General features: G+C 34.8%; 1 protein-coding gene across 13 annotated transcripts in view; it reads left to right on the top strand.

Moving 5' to 3' along the window:
• LOC18422040 (glutathione S-transferase DHAR3, chloroplastic) overlaps positions 1–13,011 on the top strand; it is a 62,537-nt gene that overhangs the window by 27,638 nt on the left and 21,888 nt on the right. For 7 of the 13 annotated variants that reach the window (XR_016054777.1, XR_016054776.1, XR_016054773.1 and 4 more), the window contains one exon: positions 5,025–5,111. The exons of the other annotated variants lie outside the window; for them this stretch is intronic. The gene's annotated coding sequence lies outside the window, so the exon portion shown is untranslated. The remainder of the gene's footprint in view (positions 1–5,024; positions 5,112–13,011) is intronic. 13 annotated transcript variants of the gene reach the window in all.

Raw genomic sequence — 13,011 nt, 5'->3', positions numbered from 1 at the left:
AGTTTTTTTGAGATTTTTAAACGAATTAGTCAAAAGGATAATATTCAGAGAGAACCTACTATTGCTGAACTAAAACACGAAATTGATGAAGTAAAAACTGAACTTAATAAGTTGAAAAATAAGATTAAATTATTAGAATTAACCAATGAATTAACTGATAATCCATCAGAAGATGAAGAAATAGAATTTGACAATCTATTAGCCAAAACTAATATAAACAAACCTGAATCCTCAGAAATCAAACAGGAGCCGCAATTAAATTTAATTAACAGAATATTAAACCAAAAGTGGTATACATTAGTTAAAATAATAGTCCAGAATGAATATAATTTCCAATCTTTAGCCTTAATAGATTCAGGAGCTGATTTGAACTGTATAAACGAAGGATTAGTTCCGACAAAATATTTTGATAAAACTACACAAATACTAAATATCGCCGACGGAAGCAAATTAAAAATAAATTATAAGTTATCTCATGCTGCTATATGCAATAATGGTATTTGTTTAGAATTACCATTCATCATGGTAAAAGGGTTAAATCAAGCTGTCATTTTAGGCACACCATTTATGAACATGTGGTACCCTATTGTTATAGATCATACTGGATTAGAATCAATCATAGAAGGAATGAAAGTTAAATTTGAATTCATTGATAAACCAAGAAGAAAAGAAATAAACAATGTAAAACAAAACATACAAAACAAAGAAAATTTTTTATACCAACTAAAAGCTGAAATAAAATATAAAACAATTGAAGAACATCTATTACTTCCCGAAATTAAAACAAAAATAGAAGACGTAAAGCATCACATTGAAAAAGAAATATGTAGTGAACTACCTACTGCTTTTTGGAATCGATAAAAACATATAGTATCACTTCCATATGAAGAAGGATTTTCTGAAACAAAAATACCAACAAAAGCTCGACCAATTCAAATGAATTCAAGAATGTTAGAAATACCAATAACGTCAAGATCTATAAAGTTCTGTAAAGTTCTATAAAGTCAAGTAAATTTATCTAAGTAACATTGAAAACATTGTTGTATAATCTATTAACGATCTAAAAAGAGTAGTACAATATAAAAAAATGCACAGGATAATGATAAAGGAAATTACAGAAATATCTAATACTATCCAAGTACTGTAACTATTATTTCGTATTTTAACGCTAAGGATTAATTTAAACTGCATAATACACAAATATAGACAAGTTTTATTCAAACTGATTTAGAAATAGTACATATACAACAATATTTACAAATTACAGATGCAGAAACTTGTAAATGTTTGCATTCGTCGGGGTAGAACGAAGGTAACTTATGGAGATTACAATCACACATCTTTACAAACTATGAACAAAAGAAAATGAAAAGATCTTACTTGAAAATTAGCTTGCCTGAGAGAGTTGAGAGAGTTTGAATATATCAGGCAGGATAGATGAGATCAGGTAGGATAAGAGAAGGCGAGGCTTTTAGAAGGGGAATTCGAAGGCTGTTCCAAATGAGAGGTTTAAGTGGTTTATATAGAGGAAGAGGAGTGCTGAGTTTGCAAGGGGTGAGTTATCTCGAAAAGAGACATGACACAAAGCAGATTCGTTTAGAAGACATGACACAAAGCAGATTCGTTTTGGATATAAAGAGAAAAGAGACAGGACGTAAAGAGAATCTTTACAGCTGTATAAGACTTAAGGTGAAGAGAAAGAGAATCATTAAAGTTGGACAAGACTAAAGGAAAAGTAAAAAGCATCTTCTACAGTAGCTTGTGGCGGCTATGAGGTACGTTGGCATCTTTAACAGTGTTTTCTGTCGACTACTTTTGTATGGAAGCATCTTTTGTGATTTGACAGGAGCATCTTTGGTAGTACTTTTGATATATCTTTGTACAGTATTTTGACAGTTGTTGCTGGTTATTTGGGCCTTTGGCTAAACTCGTCTTCCATTTGTTCGGGCTCGGACGGAGACGTTACATCGGAAGCTTCTTCTTCAATTATTTTTAAAAGCTGATTCTGGAGTTCTTCTTTGGTAGCTCTTGGATTTTGCTTACGCATTCTTCTGATATATTCTGCAAACTTATTTGGGTCGAATTCATTGGTATTATTATTCTGATATTCTGTGGAAGGAGGAGGAATTCTTTTGGGTCTAATTGAGTTCGGGTCCATACTAAATATATCCCACCATTTTATAAATATTCTTTTTTCCAATCGAGGAATATATTCAAAATTATTACTAGTATTTTCGAAAATTTCATATTCCCATTTCAGAATCCAGGGTATCTGATATATTGCCATGAAATATAAATGGTAATCTATATCATCATCTATTCCATTATATTCTGCGAATTTTGCCTGAGCATTCTTGAAAGCATCACGTAGTATTTGCGTTCCAGACCCCCATATTAAAAACCAATATCGAAACCAGCTTGGAAATCTTTAAAGTATAGGCATTTTAAACTGTACATACAAGTATGAGAATTATTGAGGTTTTGATAGGCAAATATTTTATGCCAAGCATCCATATATTCGGTATATTTATAAGATTTGTATTGAAATTCTTGAGTTTGTAATTTTCTTCCTTGATTTGGGGTACAGCCCCAATCTTCATAAGATAGCAATTTTTTTATTTGTATTTTAAAATAAGAGATAACCTCAGTAGTGGGGTTGAAAAAGTGAACAAGATCTATAGATCCAGTTTCCATAAGAACGGCTTCATACCATTCTCGGGTTTTATTGCCATTCGAGGGATTAAGATGATTTTGAAGGTATAAGGGAGCCAATTTATTTGGGTCAATATTGACATGTTTATCATCAATTGTGACATCTATCAGAAAGGCCGTTTCTTCAAAGACTGATTTACTGGAGCTGGTTGGCTTATTTAGGACAGGTGCTAGAGTAAATACTGGGTTTGGATGTTGGGTTGAATATTCTGGATAATTAAGGGATCTGGCTGGTGATAAAGGTGGATACATAGATATTGGAGATCCGGGTGATGTCATAGGGATTATATCCATCAGAGTTTTTCCTTTTCGTTTATCACTATTAATATTCATATTGAATAACTGTATTGATAAGGGTTCTTCGGGCTCAGGTAGTGGAGGCAGATCTGGATTCTAGACCTGAAACCTCATCATCTTTAGAACCTGAAATTCTAGAACCTGAAATTCAAGGACTAGTTAGAACTTCAGAAAACATACATAAGCCTGTGTATCAACCAATTTACACTGATTCTCCAGATAAAGATTTTCAACTATTAATGTTACAAAAGGAAAATAAAATAAATACAAATTATATAAAAAATGACTATTTAAGTGCAAGCAATAAAGATTTTAGAAATTGGTATTTAACTACATTTTCAAAAGAATTAATACAAATAACTCATAAAAGATATAATAAATTTTTGAAAAAAGAAAAACAAACTTTAGGATTCTTTGAATGGCTCAAAACTACTCTACTACTAAGAGGAATAAAATTCCATATATATATATAGAGGAAGATACTACAAAACACTTATAAGCGAAAATTAACAGTGATTTCTCCTACCCTCGTCACCGTCCAAAGTTCATCGCACGGTCACGATTGTCCGGTAGTATTTTATTTTTCAATTTTTTTTCTACAAAATGGAATGACTTAAAATTTTGAGGAGTGTGTTCATAAAAAATAGGCGAGTCCACGAAAATATCAAAAAAATATTTTACATGAAACAAATTGACCAAAATACCCTGAAAAAGTTTCGGGGGTATTTTGGTCAACAACAATTTACGAATTATTTTTTTTTTCTTTTTATTAGGTGCGCCTCACTAAGATGTACACACTTTTCAAATTCCAGATCATTCCAATAAGAAGAAAAAAAGTAAAAAATAAAACACGCTCAGACAATCGTCACCGTGCAATGAACTTTTGACGGTGATGAGGGTAGGCGAAATCATTGTTTCATTTCACCTATAGACGTTGGGAAGACTTTTCTATATATATATATATATATATATATACACACAAAAAAAAAATAAAAAATATGCCTTATCATCCTATCATCATTTTAGCCTTTTCCCAATTAATTGGGGTAGGCTACATGAATCCTGGTTCTCCATTCTGCTTAATTAAAAGGTCATATCCTCTGTGAGGCCACAAGTTCCCATATCTTTTTGGACTACTTCCAACCATGTCCTTTTAGGGGTACTTCTTGCCCTTTATTGTGATATTCAATTATTCAATTATTGAATATTCAATTATTTGTTCAGACTCTTTATTTTCGTGATTCGGTAAACGAGTCTCAGTTTGTAGTGACCAATTTTCAGCTATGTTTACCTGCTTCCAGCATTTAGCTTTTGGCGTGACAAGATTGGATTTTTTCATGTTTGTTTGGAAAAATGTTGTTTGTCCCTTTTTATCCATTTATCTTGCATTAGGACAAAGAGTGTTCATGACCTTATAACAAATTCTATAGACAAGCCAAATTCTGGGATCCAGGATCCATGTCAAAACCTTGAGTTTTAAGGTTAAGGGTTAGTACTTTTAATAAATTTGGATCGGATAAGGATACAAAAAAATTTGGAAAGCAGTTGAAATATATGGGTCCATTATAGACACTTGACTCAACGATCCCTAAAAGAGAGTCACTGAATCTTCTGTCTACTATCTGTTAGACAGAGTAAAACCGAATTGTTTAATCCTTCTCTAGTTAATGGTTTTACTGCTATTTGTACAAGACATATATGAAGATAGTTATAACCCCTTTTTATATGATCTGCAATCATTCTAGTTGAAAAGAGTTGAAGGCTATCTTGATTTTACATAACTGAGAGAGTTTCTGCAATTGTTTTTATTGAAAAACTGCTTTTAAACGCAAATGTTCCCCATTTATAAATATTATTTGTGGGGGACCTTTGGGATATTCCAGTTTTGCAATCGTTTTTCAATATTATCTATTATTATTTCTTCTCTATTATTTACTCATAGGATATTATTACTAGAACTATCAAAAGCGGTTCTATTCGATAGTGTTCTAAACAAATTTTCCATTTTATCTTAGTTTTCTTTCGTTGAGTCAACCGGAAATAGTCTCTGCATCTTTCGGCCTTCCTCACTCCCGGTGGTCTTTGGGTCACAGCAACTTTAGGTATGTTAACCAGATAAATGTACAAATTGGTTCAGTTTTCTACTGAATAAAACTGGCTATGATACCATCCATATATATATATATATATATATATATATATATATATATATGAGATTAGCCCATATGTTCAGATAAATATATGAGCCTAACGACCAATGTTAACTTTATCAAAACAAAAGAAAAAAAACATATGAGCCCAACGGCCCAGATTGAATCTGGGCCGATCTGACTCTCACGACCTCATTTCATATTTTAATTTTAATCTTTTTTCTACATATCTAAATAATTTGAAATTTTAGGCGTGTATTCTTCGCATCAAGGAGCACCTAATAAAAATATTTTAAAAATAATTCGCAAAAAATAAATTGACCAAAATACCCCTGAAACGTTTCAGGGGTATTTGGTGAATTTAGTTATTGCAAATTATTTTTTTGATATTTTTATTAAATTCTCCTATTTTTGAAGAATACATACCTAAACTTTCAAATTATTTGGATTTGTAGAAAAAATATTAAAATTCAAATACGAAATGAGGTCGTGATCGTCAGATCGGCCTATATTCAATCTGATCCGTTTGGCACATATGAACACATATGTTCATATGAGCTAGTGGGCTAATTTCAACATTTTCCTACAGACACACACACACACATACACATATATATATATATATATATATATATATATATATATATATATATATATATATATATATATATATATATATATATATATATATATATATATTTATATATAGGAAAAAGTTTATATTAGGTTGCAACCTTAAAATGTAAAATTATATATGTGCCTCAAAAATCCATTGGAAAATATTGTTTTAATGTTGAAAAACCTTCTAATTGACCATCTTGACATTGAGATGTATGAATATGAAAAAGAAAAAAAGATTTGGAGTCCCTAAAATAATGCATCATGCAACACATTTTCTAGACTATCCATTTTCAAGATTTTCATATGTTTATAAATGTACTTGATTTTAACCATTTTTGGAGTTTAAAATTTTATAATTAGATATGAAAATAGATTTTAAGATAATCCTATTTCGTTTTTACACCAACATTACATATATGATAAAATTTGGAGGTGCGCCTTAATTGGAGTGTTTAAGGTTGTAACCTTGTAGAAACCGCACCGATATATATATATCGAAAATGATGAGTTTAGCCCATTAGCTCATTGAATTTGAATTTGAAATTTTTTTTTTTATACAAATCCAATTCACTTGAAATTTTAGGTGTCCGTTCTTCTCATCAAGGCACACCCAATAAAATTATTTAAACAATAATTCTTAAAAACTAAATTGACCAAAATACCTCCAAAAATTTTTGGGGGTATTTTTGTAAATATTTCTGGCAAATTATTTTTTTGATATTTTTATTAGATTCTCCTATTTTAAAAAAATACATGTCTAAAATTTCAAGTGATTTGGATTTGTAGACAAAAAATTAAAATTAAAATACGAAATGAGGTCGTGACCGTCAGTTCGGCATAGATTTAATCTAGGCCGTTGGGCTCATATATAGTAATGAGCTAGTGGGCTAACCTCAACATTTTCCATATATATATATATATATATCATGGTCGACAAGGCATTTTGTGTGTGTGTGCGCCTATATATTTATATAATGTATGCAAAATTTAAACATTAAAAATCAAGGAAATGATTTTGAGAGAGATGCAATAAATTCATGCAATGATATTACATTGATTATTTGAGAAATGAATGACATACAGTGATTTACGAAATCTAAGAAAGGATTTTGTACTATAAACGAAAAATATTTGAATGAAAAATTAAGAGCATAAATTTATCTATAAAAAATGTCATTGTTTGCGTACACTTTCCAATAATATAATATGAAAAAATCGTTAGTTGCGTAGACACTTTTGAAGGTAGAGAAGACATTTTTTGTTGAAAAATATAATGTACACAAATTTTAACAATTAAAAATCAAGGAAAAAAGTTTAACAATGAATGCATGAAATGACACACTGGGCATTACAAAATCCAAGGAATTGTTTATTATTATAAATTTCAAATTTTAAATCAAAATGAAGTGAAAAAAAGCAAATATATAAATAATTTTAGCATTATAATACACTTTGAAATGATGTAAAATAATGAAGATCATAAATTATGTTGACAATTTGCAGTGGATCAAGGTCCTTTACTGTCAAAGGATCGAGATACCTTTAAGTTAGGAATCGAGATTCTGATTGGTAGGGATCGAGATTCCTTGATGGGAGGAAACTAGTACCGCTCAAGCTCTAGCTCCGGGATCGCCAAATAGATATCCAATGAGGGGATTGCCACCCGTTGACCAAGATCCCACATCTATGCCCCCGCCTTCCCCCATCACCATTCACTTCCTCTTCCTCATCACCAACCTTCTTCCCATGCTCATAGTGAGTACCATTTTTTATATTCTCTAAAGTCATCTAATTGGTTGGCCTATAAACGTTCAACACAATTGTACCAGTTTGCCCTCCACCTCCCTTCCTCAAAACTCAAGCCTGATTGGCTCAATTAAGTGGTCCCTCTACCCCTTAATTTAGTAGTCAGTATTTCATATCTTTCCCTCTTAGGAGGAATGCTACCACCAAGTGCTTCCTTTAGTTAACCCTTGCCACCTCCATCTCTACCTTTTTTCCACTCATCCAGTGTCCCACCTCCCAGCCTAATCCACCTACCTATATCTCCACTCTACCCCTCCTTTCTGTTCTCCTATCCCCGCCTAGGACCCCCATAGAATTTATACCCATCCCCTCCCTCCCCACACATACCCACCTCTCCTGTTCTCCTCTACCTCGACACCCCCCCTGTGGAGAATCCACACCCATAGCAAGTGGACGAAGAAGAGCTAATCCGTATTGTCATGGTGAATCACATATTGAACAAATGATTGAAGCCATGGACTTAACCACAATTATCTTCAATAATTTGTCACAACCCCATAGGTTGTACCCTAGATGCATGCCCACCTCAAATCTACCTAAATGAGGATCCCAACCTGGAAGATATGTGGAATAGGGCACTCACTCAAGAAGAAATCTATACTCTCGTACGCCAGTCAATTATTTCCAAATGCCCTGGCCTTCTTAGTAACCAAAGCTCCCACATCCTCCCTCTCAGTTGTTAGCGGTGTTTGGGATAGATGCCCATGGCAATGGGTACCCCAAGTAATCGGCGAAGCTTGGGTGGTATATGGGTCATTTAGGACCCAACTTCCCACAACATCATCTCCAACTTGGTAGGCATCTACTTAGTGTCTATCTCTCCCTCTCTGGAGGGTCAGACAACTTCCACTAGAAGTACACTATTGTGTATGGCCCTTATAGGCCCACTCTTAAACAAGAGTTTTGGACGGAGCTACAAGCATTGGTTTCCTTTCCACCAAAACCTTCGGTCTCGTGAGATTAATCATCAGATGAGACACCATCCATGACTGGACTCCCAGACTTCATCACCTATAACAATCTCATTGACATTCCTCTTAATCCTCTTCACGTGGTCTAACCATTCTCACAACCCCATTCTTGCAAAGTTAGATCGCATTTTGATCTCCCCCAAACGGGAAGATAGCTTCCAAGGAGTACATTCTCATTGTCTACCCAAGCCCACCTTTGATCACAAGCCTATCTTTATAGCCACCGCCCCTCCAATTCTGGCCCTAAATTGCTTCGGTTCAAACTCTCTTTACTTGAAAAGCCCAAAGTCGATAGTCGTATATGAACTCAGTGGTCGTTATTCTCTGTCCTTGGTTGGGCAGGTTTTTCTTTTTTGTTTTTTTTTTTTTTTTGGGTTAGTCGGTGGGGAGAGGGCCCTACCTTGGTAGGAAATGAGCTTAGGATGTAGCGTTGCAAATCGTAGACAACATTGGGGAATCTAGGACCCTTTTGTGTGCTGAGTAGAACAAGAAACGAGAAGCCAACTCAAAGTACTTCAACCTCCTCAAACAGGAGGAAATCTTCTAATACCAAAGATCTAGAGTGTAATGGCTTAAGGGTGGGGACATGAACACAACTTTCTTCCAAAAGGTAGTTTGCTCTAGGCGTCGTTCAAATTCTATCACTCACATTTCTGTAGGGAAAAACAACTTTCATGAACCTGACAATGTCTGTCAAGCTATCATCTCTTTCTTCCAGCAGCTCTTTTCTACCCATTTTGGTCCGCCCTATCAGGATAGACCTTTCCTTCTTGTCCATGACCCTTGACGATTCTATTTGGTTAAGAAGGGAGTTTGAAGTTAAAGAAATCTTACAAGCCACATTAACCTTTCCATGGACAAACCTTCGGGTCCTGGTGATTTCCTAGTGGCTCTTCAAATGTTTGATTCACTTCGTCCCTTGATGTTCTTTCTCTCTGTAGTAAATTCTTCCACAGAGGCATCATTTATAGAGAAATGAATGCTTCATTCATCACACTCAATCCCTAAACTGAGGGAGTCGTGGACATCAAGGAATTTAGGCCATAGTTACCAGGATCTTCTAAGGACGGGGTCTCTTCCGCTTCAGGTGATTCCTTACAAGGAAACTTGTTTCTGGGCGATTCCTTATCGGTGGATGAAAAGGAACGAACCTTGTGGGTGGCTTGCAGACAGAGTGAAGCTGTTAGGCTAGCCTCATATTGATTACGTTCTTCTATTCTATAGGGAATGCCAGTATTGAGTAATTAGGAAAAGCCATAGCGCATAGATGTTGAAGTTTTGTGCCTACTTGTTTGCGAAGACCGAATAAGCCCCCACTCACTCTTAGCAGAACTCTCCTTAGATGCTGAATTTTGGAGCCGTACGTGGATGTTACCGCTCATATAGCTCCCAGCCAGCAAGCTGTCAGCCTTCCTCTACAAGGAATGGAAGTGTGGATGAATTGACCTTAAATAGAGGAATTCGGTTATTCAGCAATAACATGAGAAGAGCATCCCTTTCACAAAAGCAAACCTAAGGAGCCCCGGCCTCTAAGCTAGGAGCTCATAAAAAAGGAGCCGCTAGAATCCATAGAATAACTTATTGCTATCCTATTACTGATGTAGGAACAGAAGAAGGCCCTAGAAGAACAATTGCTTTAGGAAAATAGCTATTACCTTTTTACTGGGAAGAGAAAGTACTGGAAGCCCACGCAATAGGGCCTAAGGATGACTGTTCCCTTACCTAAAGGCAAGCATGGCAGTAAGCAGTGGTGGCGGAATCGGAAAACAAACTTCCAACCTTGATCGATCATCCTTCTTTTTAGACGACCCAATTGAAGGTCGTTCCGATGAGCTGAAGGAGAGACTATTTGAGATAATGCCGGAAGAGGAGGATGAGGCATCAAAATCTTTTGTAAATTTTGCAGTTTTCTTGTCTTAAAAGCATCTCTTCCAAGGGAGAGATTAATGTTCAAAACTTGAGCAAGTAAATCGGGAAGCAGAAGTGGATCGAGATCGGGAGATTGGTTGAGCGGTTACGTCTGCAATCTCGAGGTTTTTGTCGATTAGCTAATACATCTGACCAGCCATTGTGGAAAGTGCTTGGCGATGTGCGTATATCAGAAGAACTCGATCATCTAATGGGGTCCATATCCCTATGCCAAAGATCATGGTTCCATGAGTAAGAGGAATCGCGATTCCACCTACTTAGAACGAGTATCCTCTAATTTGGGAGCGAGTAGTTTCGCCGATACATTTTTTTGGGTTCATATACAATCAAGTGTGGAGCTTCAAATTTTTATGACCTACTAACTTTTTGAACTCCATGATTTCCTACATATTTTACAATTCAAAACTTTAGACACTTTGTGAATCGAGATTTATGTCTAGTTTCAAAGAAAGGCAACAAAAGAGAGGACAAGGAGAGAAGCAAGAAGATGGAAGGAGATACAAAAGTTAGTCGTGTTATGGTTCAATTGAAGAATGTCAATATGCTCAACTTCCTTGGAGCTAGTTCACTAGGTCTTGTCTACCTCCTGAGGGCCTTATTTCGCTTGAGTGTTTTTTGACCAAATCGAGCTACTCATGAGATTGCCTTATGGGTGATAGAATATCATGTATGCGTGGAAATGTGAGGTCTCTCTCATGTATATGTTTTTGAACCCTTGACAATGTTTGACAGTGGAGAGCTATTGGGAATTATATATGACAATGTCTTTCCTCTTTCTTACTTTGCAAAGGAGAACTTAACTATTGCGACATTTCATTTTTGGAAACAATCTATCACAACATTCTTATATTAATTGATTAATATAGGTTGGTGTGCAATTTTTATAATGGACCCACATGATTAATTTTTTATAGTGATACCTGTTTTATCACCCTCCATTCCCATTGTTAACATGGGATCGAGGACTTAGGTATTACATCACCATATTGGATTTTCTGTTATCGCTTTGTAGGATCATACTCCAATGACAACAAAATGTTAAAGAGAATTTCAATGACATGAATTTTGTTCACATTGATATTAGGTTTGTGAATTTGAAAACAGGTAAAAATATTGTTCAATGGAATCCGCTCCCAAGTTACAATACAATTGATAAGTGAACTTCGGGAACCTCGATCCTTATCATGGAGGAAAGCGATCCCATTTAGTAAAGAATTTACTCTTGTGAAGATATGGAATGCACTCCTTAAAAGTCAGAGATCTCTTTTTTTTTACCTGTCCATGTACGGACCTTGTTCCCCCAACCTCGGATCTTCGAGCCTAACTCCCTTCGCGCTGCCGCTCCCGATCCCGGAGCTCTTGTCGCTCCCATTCCCAGTAACTATGATTTAGGCCCATCAGTCTTCTTAACTCCTAAAAATCTTATCCAAAGTCCTTGCCTCCTGTCTTAAATCGGTCTTAGACCAAGTCCTTTATCCCAATCATCAAGCTAATAACCACATCCTTAAATTAGATTGGGAGAAAGCCTAAGACCACATCGATACGTCAACTCTCGACCAAGTCTTAAAATGGAGTTTGGTGAAACTTGGAGAAAATGAATGTCTTGGTGTATTTCTTTTCATATGTCTTGATGTATATCTTCTTCCTATTTCCCTAACCTCCTTAATGGACCTTTAGAGGTTGTTTTGGCCCTCTAGAGGGCTCTGCCATGGTGTTCCTCTCTCACCTTTCCTATTTGCTATAATCGTGGAGTCCATTGGTAGATCTCTCTCTCTAGACTTTACTGCAAAAACCTCCCGTCGGGCTTTAGTCCTTCTAGATCTGGAGATGAAATTTGTCTTCAATACCCAGATGATGCCCTCATCTTTTTTGATGCTAATAATTGAATAAATTGATAGACTATGGATTTTCCTCGAATGTTTTGAAGTTGCCACCGGTATGAAAATTAACACGGCTAAATCTAAGGCCATTTGGAAAGGTAGATTTTTTCTTCAGGGGGGTGTGTAACCTCATTAAAGCCACTATGTTAGATATCCCCATATACTTTGTCGCTTTTCTTCATGGGCAGTGGGGTTATATATAATATAAAAAAGTGGAAAGCCCAAGAGTGAAAAGGAGATTAGGGGCCCAACATCTACCATCCCTCTCTCTCTATATGTAATATTTATTACTATGTAATATTTCTCTATGTAATATTTCTCTATTATAATACATAATAATAATGTTGCTCTATAAAATATTATTGATTTACTGTAGTACTATATAATACTATACACTATATAATATAATGTCCTAATTTAAATACATATTAACAATGGTTGGTCCTATATACTTATTTAATATAGGACTTTACTATATTACTTATAGTAATAATGGTTAGTACTATAGTACTAATTTTGTATAGTACTTTATAATATTATATATATTATTATATATAATAATATAATGCATATTATATGATACTATAATCATATGCAATATTATATAATATAATGTATGTAATTTATAAATGAAGTGGGCCAAGG

The sequence above is a fragment of the Amborella trichopoda genome, chromosome 4 (assembly GCF_054954075.1).
Source record: "Amborella trichopoda isolate Santa Cruz 75 chromosome 4, AtrichopodaSantaCruz75HAP2 v2.0, whole genome shotgun sequence".
NCBI classification, from domain to species: Eukaryota; Viridiplantae; Streptophyta; class Magnoliopsida; order Amborellales; family Amborellaceae; genus Amborella; species Amborella trichopoda.
Note: the sequence above shows the minus strand (reverse complement) of the source record. Positions and strands in the feature narration are given on the sequence as shown.